Source organism: Nicotiana tomentosiformis, chromosome 8, assembly GCF_000390325.3.
Source record: "Nicotiana tomentosiformis chromosome 8, ASM39032v3, whole genome shotgun sequence".
NCBI lineage: Eukaryota > Viridiplantae > Streptophyta > Magnoliopsida > Solanales > Solanaceae > Nicotiana > Nicotiana tomentosiformis.
This window is the reverse complement of record NC_090819.1, coordinates 45,742,534-45,753,663: the sequence shown is the minus strand read 5'-3', so window position 1 is coordinate 45,753,663 and position 11,130 is coordinate 45,742,534.

Sequence of the window (11,130 nt, the reverse complement as noted above, 5' to 3'; positions counted from 1 at the left end):
ACCACGGCAAGTCCGGAGAAGGGATCTCGCCAATAACCGCTGAACTGAGCAGCCTACTATGGTGGGGGAGCTTTGCCTACCTGTCTATTAGGACCTGCAGCACGACATGTAGCGTCCACAAATAAAAAGAACATCAGTACGAATAAAGTACTGAGTATGTAAGGCAGGAAAGCATAAGTAAGAACAGTAATATAAACATGGATAGAGAATATACAACCTGTAACATCTGGGTACCTCTAAGGGCTACTGACATGAAATCATGATACATATATATATATATATATATATATATATATATATATATATATATACACACACATAAACTTTTAAAACATACACCTCTGTGGGCATCATCATCATCATATCGTACCCAGCCGTAATAGGCTCGGTAAAAATGTACGCGGTCATCATAAGGCTTGGTAGAATTGTACCCGGCCACGTGGAGCTCGGTAAAACCCAATTGATCAGTAGTTGCACAATAGGTTCCGTACCCGGCCGACTATAGAGCGGCTTGGTAGAGTAAAATAGATACATATATATGATGCGTGCTGGACTAATTAGAATCACATTTTGAACCTTTCGGAGTGACGTAAAGTCGGTATCCTCCGTACACGTTATTAGGATTAACTCTTCATCAAGAATATTATAAGAATCAGGAAGTACCAACAACATTGATAACATAAGAATAAGAGAAGTAACATCAACATCAGTCGTTCCATAAGAAGGGAAACAATGCAAGTACTGCTAGCTTCTAAGAGTGGAGTATCTTTGGAAGCTCATTCATTACATTATGTACAATCGGAGTCATGCAAAAGAAGGAAAGGTATAGCCTTACATACCTTGTATATACTTGCCAACCTTAAGCTATGAAAATGTCATGACTCCTAAGTCTACAATAAGAGAAATGACACTATCGTTATCGTTTAAGCGTCGTAACTATTATGTATCGACCGCAACCTATTTTACGATGAAACGGAAAGAACCTCCCCTATTTATATGAATTCCCACAAGTTAAAACAACCACCAAATAGCCCAAACAACATTAATAATAATCATATTGAGCATCACAAAACAGTCCACCAACCAACAACATTACTAACAAGCCTTTCGATATATATCTCACAATTCCTAGCTTCAATGACTTAGCTGTAACTTGGATAATCTTAAATACATGTAGGGTAAGAGGTTCATTACCTTTAAATACAACTCCAATTTGACCTTAATTGACCACGAAATATCCCTCCAATGCTGCCACAAGAACAAGGAAGCGAAACTAGCAATCAATTAGGGTTTTTCGGCACTAGAATCACTTTAGAAGACTTGAAATAACCTAGGTTGATATTAAAAAATTGAGGGAGTATTTTACAGAACATAAACCACTTAAAACAACCTCTCACACGAGCTGTAACAACACAAAAATCAGCAACAACAAGAAGAACAAGAAACTTACTAGAGCCACGGGATTCCTTACACTTGATTTGTGTTGTTTGCCCTCTTTTTTGGTCTTGGATCATGAGAGAACCTTGAGAGAGTGTTTTTAGGGTTTTAAGGTTTGAATATACTGAAAATAAATGATTTAAAACGGGGTTGAGGCATGTTATATATATCCATATGTCTCAACCGCCTATGTGGGCCCCATAGAGAGCTGCTTGGCGCAGTCTCGCGACAACGCGAATATCTGTCTACTCCAAGATCGTATTGACAAACGGTTTAATGCGTTGGAAACTAGACTCATAGATATTTAATGTGATGGGTAGATCACCCCGTAAGTACAATTAAGTTTGGAGAAAAGCTTAGTAACATTTGACCTAAAGTTTAAGTAAAATTATGAACGTAAGTTGCGATAACTTTTGTCGACTTTTGTTTCATAACTCTCTTGACTTCAAGAATTATGATACGAATATTATATGATTACAATACCTTAAAATACGACCTCTTGGGAATATAAATCACCTCTAGTTTTACCCAAAAATACGGGTTACAACATCCTTGATTCGTTTAACTTCTAATGCTTGTTAACCACTCTTACACACCCTTGTATCGTTTAAGACCAATAGGATTAACTTCTTATCATCTCAAAGATAATATATTCTCGGATTTACATCGAATAACTTATCGTGTGATCTAATGTACGCAAATATGGGTTGTAACAGACCCTCTGACTCCTGTAAAGATGTGAGCTTATTACATCGTATACCCGAAGGAATATTTATGTTCTTACTCGCCTATAATTATCCTTAGTTACTTACCTCCGCACCCTTGTGCTGTAGGGTTGCTTCTGAACTAAAATTTTGGCTATCTCCCCAGTAGCACTTTCTTTTATATCTGTAATACTTATACGGTACCTTTAACTACCCCAACTCCTATCTGAATATTTCTCAAGGATCACGATGTCATATCTGCGAGACTGAATTCCCTATGTTGGGGCTCACTACGTTTATCTTTCATGATATGTTGATTTATTTATGTCCTCTTGTCTAGCCATAACTAGACTCTTCCTGAATTAACTACCTCGTTGGTCCATTCTCATATCTATATTTTGCATAATCTCTCTTGGGTTATTTCCTTTGTCTTAACTTACCTCTCGCATTGGCTCGTTATGTATCAAGTGTTTATTCGCACTTATTTATCAATAACATCCCGGGCGGGAACCCTTACTTCCACTCCCCGGTGTCGTGCTTCCATGATGTTCTGGAGTCGTAACATATCTGTGGGATCTTAATAAATGCAATCTCATTCCTTTTGCCTTTTTACCGCATTCTTCCTTTACTATTCCATAGTTACCTCATCATCTTTGTGCATTTTTCATATCTTCACTGACATCTTACTCACCTTGCATTAACCCTTTTGTACCAAGGATAACTGAGTTTTTTTTACGCACGAGGGTGACACCTAGTATAACTGACACACTTAGTCCCTTAAGCTTAACTCTGCTCAAAGTTCTTGATTTAGGGAAGCATCTTCCTGAATGACCTTTAAAGGTTATTATTTTGTTGTCCATTCTATTATTGCCGGAACGCGATCTATGAAATTGTCACGATGTCGACTATTATCAAATCTTCCGATCCGTAATTCATGTTCAGTATATCTTGTTTACTAGCCCATGCTGATTTCTATTACTCTAAGGGTCTAACTTTTCCTTTCGGTAATCACGTTCGAGTCACCAACTCATTTCTTGAAATGCGGATGTGACTTTATAGCTTATACTCTTTATTGTCTCAAGGCCATTCACCTCTTGTCTTTACCTTCACTTGACTATAGACTCTATCATCCTGTCATATTTTGATTTACCATCATCATCCATTTATCACGTCTTACTCATAATGCTTCATTTACTCTCTTCTTATTCTCTTGCTAATATTTCTGTCTATCACCTTATTCTGAAAACTTCAACAGAATATTCTTTTGTTTTTAGGTTCCCTTGCTCTATCCACTGGCTCTTCGGGTTGCCTAAAATGCTCTCTTGACTAGGGACGAGAGCCATACTAAGGTAAATATTTATCCCTTCTAGGATTCCAGTGCCAATCTTCTAAAATTTCTAAACATTCTAGTATTCATATTAGACTGTACTATTCTAGAGTGCACCATCTCGGTGTCTCACAAGGGATCTATTACCACGTTTGCACTATCCTTCGGAAAGGTTAGCTAATGATAACAATCCATCCACCATTTTGGGTTAATCTAACCCCAGCTGGATCCTGATATCCCATCCTTCTCTTAAACTATATATGTTAGATCCCATAGGGCATAATTGAGATAGGTGTGGCCAATTGTATATATCTTTGTTACTGTTGAATCTAACTCATAATGCTTATATTTCTCTGAATGAATTATAAATACTGGTAATCTTCACTAACTTGGTACCTCGTACCCTTCTTCACCTTGCTTCATTTACTTGTTGAAACTTGTCTCTACCTTCTGATTCTCTTATTGCTTTATACCATATGGGTGGATAGATGTTCATGCCTTAGGGTTCCTTATCAAGAAGCTTACACGTCTTAGTACACACATGATATGCTGAAGACCTCATATTTACTCATCATAAGCATGATGCAAAATCGAGTTCCTCTTACTCAACTGTTCCACAGCCATATTCAATCTCTTACCAACTGTCTTTCTGGGCGTAGGTATCGTTATATTACAAATAAAATAGAATTTAGGAGTTTGAATTCTTACAACTGAGCTCTACCACACGATCTAGAGTAAGAAGTAAGAGTAACAGTCCTAAATTCCCTTTAGCCTCATGCTTATAAGTGTTGTGCACAACACACCCATAAATAAGACTCTACTAGACACGACTTGTAGACTCCCTAGGACAAAATTGCTTTGATACCATTTTTGTAACGACTCAACTGAGTACCAATGTAACATATCCTTCTTATCATAATATCATGGGTAAACTAGCCGGAAAGGCCATCATGAGATAACCACAATTAAACATAAGAGAATACTCGACATAAGATGAACCAACATGGTATATAAACTTATACATGTGACATACATGCTTATAAGACTGAAATGATCATTTGTACACTCAAAACATAGGCCGACAAGGCCATACATTCATCCATATATATGACATCAGTCTACAAGCCTCTAAGAGTACATAAACATCATAAAGGCAGGGACAGGGCCCCGCCATACCAGTCTATACATGTTCAAAGCATACTGACCAAATAAGCAAATCCATAGCAGCTGGAGTGCACCAACACCTTCCGCTGAGCTGATAGCCTACTAGGAGGACTGTCAACCTATCTATCGGGACCTGCGGGCATGAAATGCAGCATCCCCAGGCAAAAGGTATGTCAGTACAAATAAAGTACCGAGTATGTAAGGTATGAAAGTAGTATATAAAAGACATTAAAGAAACATGGAGTAAAGAACTAAACCTATAAGTGTTAATAACTCTGTGAATCATGAAACATTTATAATGTCATGCATATGCGTATAAATATCATATCATGCATGGGTATATGCGTACATAACATCATCAGGCCTCTGAGGGCATCCCATCATATCATCTCGGCCTCTGTGGGTGAAATCATCAACGTATGCCAGCTGATCAGGTGGTGGTGCGTATATAACACCATAACCTATTCCCATACCCCATATACATATAATATACGCATATATAACACCATATGGTCATGGGTCAATATACATGTATAAATGAATGCAATGCATAAGAAGTAAGTCAATAAGATCTCTCGGGATGTCATAAGATCAATATGCCTTCGGTTAATATCACAAAATAAACTTTCTCACTTATGTATTTTCTGAGACCCATGAACAAACGATATAATAATAAGACATATGGGGAATCAAGAACATAGGCAACCCTAGTACTTCTAAGAATAGAGCCATTTGTGAAAGTTGGTGTTTGCTCATTTCGTTGTATCATATGGATCATGCCAAAAGGAAAGAAGTGATAGCCTTAACATACCTTATAGAAATATGTCCAATAACAATGCTAAACTTGGCTCACAGCACCTTAATCTAGAACAACGACAATGAAGCTATTGTGAAGTTACGGATGACTCTCTCATTTATATAACGAAAGTAACAAACAAAAAAAACTGAGCAGCATTTACCCTGATTTTACTGCTCCCTCAAGCTTACTATAGGCGAGACAATAACACAATACAATCAACAACTCGAAAACAACTAACTACAATTTAGGACCTTTAATACAACAAAAACCCCAATATACCATAACACACCCAATCAACAAGTTATCAAGTAGCCTGAAACTGCAATGACGAGCGACCAACCCACTATCCTACCACATGTGCCGTTTCTCCACGCCTTTTATCTTTCCAAACTCCATAAATCAGCAGAACAAGAGGCCAACACGAGTGGACTACAAAACAGTCCACTTAAAGTGGAATAAATCGAACTCACAGCTTCCGATCAGCATCCCGTGAGTTCTAACTATTAGGAAATGAATTTATCAATCTTCCTTGATATTTAAAAGCTTAAATACAGAAAGTATGCATTTTCTTAACTATGAAGTACCTTCCAAAACTCAAACTACAAAGAAAAAGAGAGGCGGTATAATGATACTTACGTCGTAGGGATCATTATAATGTTATCGTTTCTTGATTTCGTACCCGGGATGTTAATCTTTTTTGAGACCCTTGTAGAGAGCTTAAGGATAGGTTTATGGAGGTTCTCTGTTCGTGTTCTATGAAAAATGAAGAGAACGACGACTTAAAACCTATATATATTAACTTTTGAAAAGTCAAAGAGGTGCTAGCTTGGCACCCTAACATTGGCCCTTCTTCAGACGCTCATATCATTTTATGCGGACATCGTTTGAATGAACGGTTAAGAGTGTTGGAAACTATATTCCAAGACCTTCAATTTGGTATGTAATATGTCCCAAAAACACCTCTTATAACACACGAAATGTATTTCTCAAAAAGCTTTATTACAAGACAAATCCTTAGTCGGTTATTCCGCAACTTAAATTCGATTTTTCCCAAACTATATATTTTATATCCAAACATCATATATAGTCATATTATGACTTTATATTCATTTAAATAATTATTAATGAGTCTCATATTCATTATACATCTCATTGGGAAGCACATGGTGTAACAAATTCCAAGTATATTGGGAGAAAATCGCGCCTACATTTGACCTAATGTTCAGCACAATTATGAATGTAACTTGTGATGACCTTTGCCAACTTTTGTTTCACAACTTTCTTGAATTCAAAACACAATACATGACTATCGTATGACTAAAATAACTCATAACATAACCTCCTTATCATGTTAAGCACCCTATTCTTATCCCAAGAGTACATGTTATAATATTCCCAACTTGTCTACTTCCGACGAAATTTATTTTCTTTAGTTTGTTTAGCTTCTAAGTCTTTCAACCCTCTTGGTACTTGTTATTCATGATCTTAAAGATTTGTAACATCCATGGTAACATGATTAACTTACCTTAGGTACTTTCAAAAATGATCTCATTTCTGAACTTACATCAATTGTCTTACGACATACTCTTACATATGAAAACATGGGGTGTAACACGATACTTGGGACATGGCGTCGATTTTTATTGAAAAGCTCGACCTCCGTCCTCAAAATATACCCCAGTTTATTGTTAGAAGATAATTCCATGTTGTATCGCATCAGTAGAGTTGGTGAGGTGTGGACTATGCGTCCGTCTGAGAAAGATAGATATGTAATTTTTTGAACGAAATAAGGTCCCAAGTTGGAACTCTAATTCGAAAGGGATACGGGCTAGATACCGGTCCGAAGTGATCGGAGCACTTTGATTTTTGAAGGAAATTTGGATTGTGTACTGGTCCGAAGTGATCAGAGCACTTTGATTTTTAAAGGAAATCCGGGTTGAGTACCGGTCCGAAGTGGTCGTAGTACTTTGATTTTTAAAGGGAATTCGGACTGAGTTCTAGTCCGAAGCGATATCGGAGCACTTAAATCTAAAATACCCGTATTGGAAAGTGGGCGCCTGTAAAATTGAACTTGAAACGAAATGCCCATTGTTTAGGAGGGTGCCTGGAAGATTGACTTTAAAATAAGAAAGCCCATTGTTGAGGACGTCTGGAAGATTAACTTTGAAATAAGGATGCCCATTGTTCAGGAGGGCGCCTGGAAAATTGTATTTGAAATAAAAATACCCATTGTTCAGGGGGGCGCCTGGAAGATTGACTTTGAAATAAAATGCCCATTGTTCAAGAGGGCGCCTGGAAAAGTAAGAAGTTATTTTTTCTATGTAGGAAAATTGATGAAAGGGTTCTGTTATTAATGACTCGAGCACGCAATGGATGCATAATGATAGAATTTATGAAATGATATAGCCGAGTCTGACTAAGACTGCCTACGTATCCCAATGGAATCAAGCCAAAACGTAGTTCGATTACAAAAGGTGACTGAATCCGATGTGGATTGCCTACATATTCCTACCAAAGGAAATCAAGTCGCGTCATAGTTCCGAATATATAGGAATGATTTTTTGATTTTCTATTATAGGAGTGAGACCGGATCCTACGTGGGTCGCCTATGTATCCCCCCGTGGGAAGTCAGGTCGGGCGTAGTTCTATTACAACAAGACCTAACTCTACCATCAACAAAATTTAACTCTTTTTTTTTGTGTATTTTTCTCTATTCTTGTAGCTTTTTGTAGAGAGTGTTGGAAAATTTGAGAAGTAGAGAAAGACTATGATTTATTGATCAATCATCTTTTTTACTTGACTTTGGTTGGTAACAACAATTAGTTTTGTGCGTAAGAATTAACACCATATACTTTCCGACAAACCGAGATCAGCTTATGGGTAATTTCTATAGCTTCGAGTGGTACCTCAGATATACCTAGGTTCTACAAGATTTATTCGTCTTGCTTCAATCAAAGGTTTTGAATTCTGCCTATCTCATGTTTCAAGTGCCCTCACTACAAAGAAAGTCCTAATTTGCACACCTTTTTGAAGTATTTTTGTATTTTGATTTTAGGATACTTTTTGAGAAGTACACTCACACTCAGAAAGATGTTCAATGCATGCGATTGAGATACCATATGCTTGGCCTTTATGTGAGTATCCAATAATGTGAGAACACTTGGAATAAGATCATGTAGGGCTTTGTCATTGGTTTGTAATGTAGGCTTGGGGACGGATAGGATGTTCATTTGGGATAAAAGTGGTTAATCCATCCTTGGGCGTTGCACTGCGTCCGTGTCTTTGGAGTTCAAACAATGCTTCGACGTTTGATCTTGTTCGGCTTGATGTCCCTTTCTTTGCATTGACTTCTTTTGAACTTGTAGGAGGTTCTTCTTCCATTTTTGGAGGCTTTTTTTCTTTTGTTTTGAGGTTTCTCCTGCTTTGCAAGAGTTTTTCCCTTCTTCTTTTTTTCGTGGGGGTTCCTCCTTTTTTAATTTTTGGAGTTTTTCCTTTCTCTCCTTTTTTGTGATTTTTCTTAGAATTTGTGGAAGTTTTCTCCTTCTTGTTGGATCCTCCTTTTGAATGGTGGAGTTTCCGCCTTCTTTTCCTGAAGTCATGTCTCTAATTGTCTTGGACTTTGCATCTTTTGTTTTTTCATGTTTGTCGCCTTCACTTTAGTCTTCATCCAAAGTTACACGTCTTTAGTGCGTGCAGGGAGGTTGGGCCAAGAGAGGGATAGTGCTCTTAAGCACAAATGGGTATAGGCTAAGATGTGGTTGTCCAAGAAAAGGCTTAAGGCTCAAAGGGGGGAATGCTAGGGATTGATGTCATTCGGTAGGCTGGAAAGGCTCAAACGGGTAAAAGAAAGCCTACGATCCTTTCCCAAACCAAGGTTTACTCAGGTTTTTACCTCAACAGACATTCAGGTCAAGTTCTATATCTACAATGCTATGCAATTTAATCTAGGCTCACCACACAATGTACATGAAATGATGAGGACGGCTTTGTTCTTACCCTAACTGTAAGCAGGAGATTTTTCAAGCATCGGTAAGGTATAATTGAGAGGTACCACAAGCCTTTATGATTTACTCGAAGATGATCCTCTCCGTCATGCCACTTAAACACTTGTTCTTTCCCATGCACACTCCTAACTATGTTGGTAGCAAGCAAGTCAATAATTGATGATTTTTCCTTTTTGTTTTTTTTTGTTTTTTGATAAATGAGACCAAACATGAGGAAGGGTGCCCTCCTTTTTATTTTTTGGATTTTGACTTAGCAATTGTTTTTTAATTTTCAACTTAAATTTTTTAAAAGATGAGACCGAACCTGAAGGTTGCCTACGTATCACGTTGAAATGAGAATCAGGTCAAGCGTAGTTCGGGAAGGGTTGGAAGAAAATATTTTTAGATTTTCATTTTATTTTAATCTTTTTTGAAATTTTGAATTAATCATTTTTGTGATTTTTGACAAAGAGAACTGAATATAAAACGGGCTTTGTAGTTACCGTTCCGATGCGATATCGGAGCATTGAAGGTTTGATGGGCTTTGTTACCGTTCCGATGCAATATCTGATCATTGAATGTTAGACGGGCTTTGTAGTTACTGTTCCGTATAGGAGCATTGACAGGAAAGTAAAATGACAGGCTGTGCCATTCCGTATAAGAGCATTGTTAGTACGGGGCTGGGTACCATTCCGTTTAGGAGCATTGACAAGAAAGTAAAATGACGGGCTGAGTACCGTTCTGTATAGGAGCATTGTTAGTACGGGGCTGGGTACTGTTCCGTTTAGGAGCGCTGGCAAGAAAGTTAAATGACGGGCTCTGTACCGTTCCATATAGGAGCATTGTTAGTACGGGGCTGGGTACCATTCAATTTAGGAGCGCTGACATGAAAGTAAAATGACGGGCTGTGTACCGTTCCGTATAGGAGCATTGTTAGTATGAGGCTGGGTACCGTTCTGTTTAGGAGCGCTGACATAAAAGTAAAATGATGGGTTGTGTACCGTTCCATATAGGAGCATTGCTAGTACAAGGTTGGGTACCGTTCCGTTTAGGAGCGCTGACATGAAAGTAAAATGATGGGTTATATACCGTTCCGTATATGAGTATTATTAGTACGAGGCTGGGTACCATTCCGTTTAGGAGCGCTGACAAAAAAGTAAAATCTCCACGTGATGGGAGGGACAAGAAAGTAAATCTCCACGTGATGGGAGGGACAAGAAAGTAAATCTCCACATGATAGGAGCATTTTTGATTTTTTGAAAAATGAGATCGAACTCGGGAAGGGTTCTTGATTGATGATTTTTTGATTTTTTGAAAATTGTGACCGAACCCGTAGGTTGCCTACGTAACTCGTCGAAACGAGAATCAGGTCAGGCATAGTTCGAGAAGATTAGAGATAAATGGGAGATGTTTTAGCTTTTAAATGTCCTCAAGAAAAGAGGATGATATTTTTTGGATTTTGATTTTGATGTCTCACGGAGAGACTTCTGGAGAATAAAGAGAGAAAGGTATATATATATATATATATATATATATATATATATATATATATATATATATATATATATATATATATATATATAAGTTTGACTTTTTGGAGATGATCCTTTTGTAAGGATTTTCGGTCAACTATGACCCAAGTGGCCAGACTTGACCTATTCGTCCAATTAAGGACGAGAAAAACCAGACCCATTACAGGTTGACTACGTATCTTGA